Below are 6,026 nucleotides of genomic sequence, written 5' to 3'. Positions count from 1 at the left end.
TCTGAAGGTGGAAAGTGCAACGAAGAAAAGTGTAAGGCTGAAAATATGATGTGAAGTAGACCCGGGGGCCATAGTGTTCACTAGAGGCTTCTCTCAAAATAGCAAATATTACGGTGGGTCAACAAATTACTGTCGAGCAATTGATAGAACCGCGCAAAGTCATGACGATATCTAAGGCAATGATCATACATACAGGCATCACATCCGAGACAAGTAGACCGATACTTTCTGCATCTACTACTATTACTCCACACATCGACCACTATCCAGCATGCATCTAGTGTATTGAGTTCATGAAGAACAAAGTAACGCCTTAAGCAAGATGATGAAAACCCCATCTTTTTACCCTTGATGGCAACAACAAGATGCGTGCCTCGCTACCCCTTCTGTCACTGGGTGAGGTCACCGCACGGTATGAACCCAAAACCAAGCACTTCTCCCATTGCAAGAATCATAGATCAAGCTGGCCAAACAAAACCCATAACTCGAAGAGAATTACAAGGATATGAAATCATGCATAAGAGAGATCAGAAGAAACTCAAATAAGATTTGTAGATAATCTGATCATAAATCCACAATTCATCGGATCTCAACAAACACACCGCAAAATAAGATTACATCGGATAGATCTCCATGAAGATCATGGAGAACTTTGTATTCAAGATCCAAGTGAGAGAAGAAGCCATCTAGCTACTAGCTATGGACCCGTAGGTCTATGGTGAACTACTCACGCATCATCGGAGGGGTCATGGTGTTGATTAAGAAGCCCTCCGTATCCGAATCCCCCTCCCACAGGGCACCAGAATGTGCCCTAGATCGGATCTTGCGGAGACAGAAGCTTGCGGTGGCGGAAAAGTACTTTCGATGATCTCCTAATTTTTTCTGGAATTATTGGGAATATATAGGCGAAACACCTAGGGCAGAGGTGGCCCAGGGATCCCACCAGCCTGGGAGACCTAGGGGGCTTGCGGGGTCCCTGGTGGCCCCCTGCCTTGGTTCTCCAATTTCTCGATCTTCTTCTGTTTCGGAAAAAATCTTTTTGGAAGTTTCATTCCATTTAGACTCCGTTTAAAATCCTCCTCTGAAAGGGGTCAAAAACACGGAAAAAACAGGAACTGGCACTTGGCACTGATTTAATAAGTTAGTCCCAAAAAGATATAAAAGGCATACAAAACATCCAAAGTTTGACAGGATAATAGCATGAAACCATCAAATATTATAGATACGTTGGAGATGTATCAGGGTGCGTGCCGAAGCACACCTTCATGTGGTGCCCGAGCACCTCCCTCATCACTCCAGCCAGATTAGAGGCCCTCCAGATGCAAGCCCCGAGCCCGGCCTGAGGGGGGCACTGGGGGCGCCTTCCTATGCTGTGGGGAGGCAGGTGTCGTCCATCGGGTAGGGGTCCATGATGCTGGCATTGAGTGTCGCACCCCTGGCTTAGGAGTGGCCTGGAGCGGGTAGTTATTGCTTCTTCCTCAGTGCGGCGGCCTCGTGGGGCCCATCCCTTCCTTCATCACCAAAGTGCTCGGCTGCGGCGGCTTTGTAGGCACGCTCGAGGGAGAAAACTACATTTTCTCGTCATAGGCGATGGTGATGACGCCGCTGCAGCCCGGCATCTTGAGGATCTTCTAACCATGGTGGGTTTCCGCCATGAACTTGGCCAACACCGGGTACCCCAGGATCGCGTTGTACGGGAGGCCAATGTGCGCTATGTCGAAGTTGATGATCTCGGTGTGGTAGTTGTCGTGGGTGCCGAAGGTAACAGGGAGGCGGACCTACCTCGGGGCATGGTGGAGCCTTCAGTCACCCCTGAGAACGTCCAGGTAGGCATTAACTAATCGTAGGGCACCCGGAGCGTCTCAAAAGTCTCGAGGAAAAGCACGTTGAGTCGTGCGCCCCCATCGCTGAGGGTCGTGGTGACCAACACGTTACTGATGGTGGGGGTGCATAGTATGGGGAGGGGTCCCTCGACGGCCGTGGACTTGAAGTCGTCCCTGGCGTCAAAGTAGATGGTGTACTGGCACCACTTGAGGGGTCGTGCAGCCTCCCGCCTCGGGAGAGAAGCATTCACCTCGCGAGCGAACTGCTTGAATAGGCGGTTCGACACAGGGCATGAGCCCCTCCGAGAATGCAGGCGGCCGCACGAGGCTCCTGGTAGCCCTCGACCCCCTCGTCATGCTGGTGGTTGTCATTTCGCCTTGGCGGCGGCAACAAAGGGATAGCGGCATTGTCCTGAGGGTGCACCTCGCGTGGCTGCTCGCGCCATGCACCCTCGCGAGGCTGGTTGAGCTAGCTATCCTCACGAGGCTAATCACGCTAGCCTTGGCGTGGGCTCCCTTTGTGGTTGTCCCACTTGCCGCCACAACGGCCGCCTCTGCAGCAAACGTTGCACTCATTGCGATCTAGGCATCGGCCAACGCGCTCATCATGGAGGGACTTGAGCTCTTGGCAGTCTTCGGTATTGTGGGTGTGCACGTCGTGGTAGATGGAGAAAGGGTGGCGGTCCTTCTCGAGGGCGTCATGGTTGTGGCCACACTTTAGCTCAGGTTCCACCATGAGCATTGCAGGGCCCTTCCGCTTAGACTCCTTTCCCTTGGCCTTGCCATCACCAGGCGTGGCGTCTGGGTCGTCGTGGATGAACAAGCGACCCTCCTCCACCTTGGCGCATTTGTCGGCAAAGTTGAACAGCTCTAGAGCCGAGATAATTCCATCGTTGATGGCGATCTTCTCACACATTGGGTCTCCTTGACGCTGTTGGTGAATGTCCTAATGATGGCTTCATCAGTGGCGCGCGGGATCTTGCTGCGCATCTTCCTGAAGCGCTGAATATACTTGCGCAGGGTCTCCCCGGGGAGCTACTTTACGCATCGCAGGTCGTTGATGGAGAGGGGCGATCATGAGTGCCCCTGAAGGTGGTGATGAACAGCTCGCAGAGGTCACTCCATGAAGAGACTAATTCCTTGGGAAGGTTCAGGAGCCAGGAGCATGCACCATCCTTGAGGGCCATGGGGAGCCAGTTCGCCATGACCTTGTCATCACCGCTCACCGCCTCGACCTGAGCGCATAGAGGTGGAGGAACTTTGTGGGATCGGGCGCACTGTCGTAGCACGGGGGATGCTTAGGCTTGAACTTGAAGGGCGAGAGCACTCGATATAGCTCGCGCATGAAGGCCCAACATCCCACGATGCCCGAAGGGACGCCGCGAGCGAGGACAACTCGGTTCTGGCGCCTGGCTGCCGCGACATCTTGGATGATTCGGTCCTGATGCTGGTGCTGCTGCTCGAGGATGACTCTTGTGTCGTGCGGCATGCGGCAAACGATTCGACAACTGGCTTCATCTTGGGCGTGTGGGGGAGCCCCTCGGGGCTGGTCCCACAGGTCCGTAAAGCACTAAGGCTTGACGTGGGTCGCCGCACAGGGGATGCGGTGGTGGCGCTCCGTGCGCCACATCCTTGGCACAAGACGGTGGAGGGTGAAGTGAACGAGAAGGCACTGGCACTTCCCCGTCTACGGTGATGAGCTTGGTGATGCGGCCTATCCAGGCGTCATAGCCTACGTCTGTCAGTCGGTACAAGAGAAGCTCGCGTGCCATGAGCAGCGCAGCTTGCGCGTTCACGCGTCCGAGGTGTGTTTGGGAGGTGGAAACTGTAGTGGTATTGTTGTCCTGCTGCAGAGAGGAGTCCACGGATGAGTCTTGCTGCTTGCCGGAACGCGGGTCGGTGGCGGCGGCAGCCTCGGCACAGACGGAGTGGCGGCGGGTGTCGCGGCCTACGAGCGTAGTCTAGACGATGTGGGCCACCCGGCGCTTGATACATCTCCAATGTATCGATAATTTATGAAGTATTCATACCATATTCACCTAAGTTTACAATACTTTTATATGATTCTGATGCACTTTATATGATTTAGTTATAACTAACCCAGACTAACGATGTTTTCAGCAGAATTACGATGTTGTGCAAAAAGTGAAAGTTCTCGAAATCGCTCGAATCTTTTTTATATTTCTTTGGAGGAAATAAGTGTTGGAAATATGCCCTAGAGGAAATAATAAATTAGTTATTATTATATTTCTTAGTTCATGATAATCGTTTATTATCCATGCTATAATTGTATTGATTGGAAACACAGTGCATGTGTGGATACATAGACAAAACACTGTCCCTAGTAAGCCTCTAGTTGACTAGATCGTTGATCAAAGATGGTCAAGGTTTCCTGACCATAGGCAAGTGTTGTCACTTGATAACAGGATCACATCATTAGGAGAATCATGTGATGGACTAGACCCAAACTAATAGACGTAGCATGTTGATCGTGTCATTTTGTTGCTACTGTTTTCTGCGTGTCAAGTATTTGTTCCTATGACCATGAGATCATATAACTCACTGACACCGGAGGAATGCTTTGTGTGTATCAAACGTCGCAACGTAACTGGGTGACTATAAAGATGCTCTATAGGTATCTCCGAAGGTGTTCGTTGAGTTAGTATGGATCGAGATGGGGATTTGTCACTCCGTGTGACGGAGAGGTATCTCGGGGCCCACTCGGTAATACAACATCACACACAAGCCTTGCAAGCAATGTGACTTAGTGTAAGTTGCGGGATCTTGTATTACGGAACGAGTAAAAAGACTTGCCGGTAAACGAGATTGAAATAGGTATGCGGATACTGACGATCGAATCTCGGGCAAGTAACATACCGAAGGACAAAGGGAATGACATACGGGATTATATGAATCCTTGGCACTGAGGTTCAAACGATAAGATCTTCGTAGAATATGTAGGATCCAATATGGGCATCTAGGTCCCGCTATTGGATATTGACCAAGGAGTCTCTCGGGTCATGTCTACATAGTTCTCGAACCCGCAGGGTCTGCACACTTAAGGTTCGACGTTGTTTTATGCGTATTTGAGTTATATGGTTGGTTACCGAATGTTGTTCGGAGTCCCGGATGAGATCACGGACGTCACGAGGGTTTCCGGAATGGTCCAAAAACGAAGATTGATATATAGGATGACCTCATTTGATTACCGGAAGGTTTTCGGAGTTACTCGGAATGTACCAGGAATGACGAATGGGTTCTGGGTGTTCACCGGGGGGCAACCCACCCCGGGGAAGCCCATAGGCCTTGGGGGTGGCGCACCAGCCCTTAGTGGGCTGGTGGGACAGCCCAAGAAGGCCCTATGCGCCATAGGAAGAAAATCAAAGAGAAAAGGAAAAAAAAAGAGGAGGTGGGAAAAGGGGGAAGGACTCCTCCTTCCAAACCTAGTTGGACTCGGTTTGGAAGGGGAGGGTTCCCCCCTTTGGCTCGGCCGAACCCCTTGGGGGTCCTTGGACCCCAAGGCAAGGCTAACCCTCTTCCCCCTATATATACGGAGGTTTTAGGGCTGATTTGACACCACTTTTGCCACGGCAGCCCGACCACATACCTCCATGGTTTTTCCTCTAGATCGCGTTTCTGCAGAGCTCGGGCGGAGCCCTGCTGAGATTAGATCACCACCAACCTTCGGAGCGCCGTCACGCTGCCGGAGAACTCATCTACCTCTCCGTCTCTCTTGCTGGATCAAGAAGGCCAAGATCATCGTCGAGTTGTACGTGTGCTGAACGCGGAGGTGCCGTCCATTCGGCACTAGATCGGAGTAGATCGTGGGACTGATCGCGGGACGGTTCGCGGGGCGGATCGAGGGACGTGAGGATGTTCCACTACATCAACCGCGTTCACTAATGCTTCTGCTGTGTGATCTACAAGGGTACGTAGATCTGAAATCCCCTCTCGTGGATGGACATCACCATGATAGGTCTTCGTGCGCGTAGGAAAATTTTTGTTTCTCATGCGACGTTCCCCAACAATAAGCAATATTGGAGAAAAGAACCACCAGAGGGGAGCCACCTATGGGCTACAAGCCAACAGGGCGCCCCCTAGTGGCGCGCCGACATGGCTTGTGGGGCCCATCACTATTGGAAATAGAGAATGTGCAGTCCGCTTGTTCTTTGTTGTCTGCTGGCTAATGGCAAAGACCCTCTT

The sequence above is a fragment of the Hordeum vulgare genome, chromosome 1H (assembly GCF_904849725.1).
Source record: "Hordeum vulgare subsp. vulgare chromosome 1H, MorexV3_pseudomolecules_assembly, whole genome shotgun sequence".
Lineage (NCBI taxonomy): Eukaryota > Viridiplantae > Streptophyta > Magnoliopsida > Poales > Poaceae > Hordeum > Hordeum vulgare.
The sequence above is the reverse complement of the archived record's forward strand: the minus strand, read 5'-3'. Positions refer to the sequence as shown.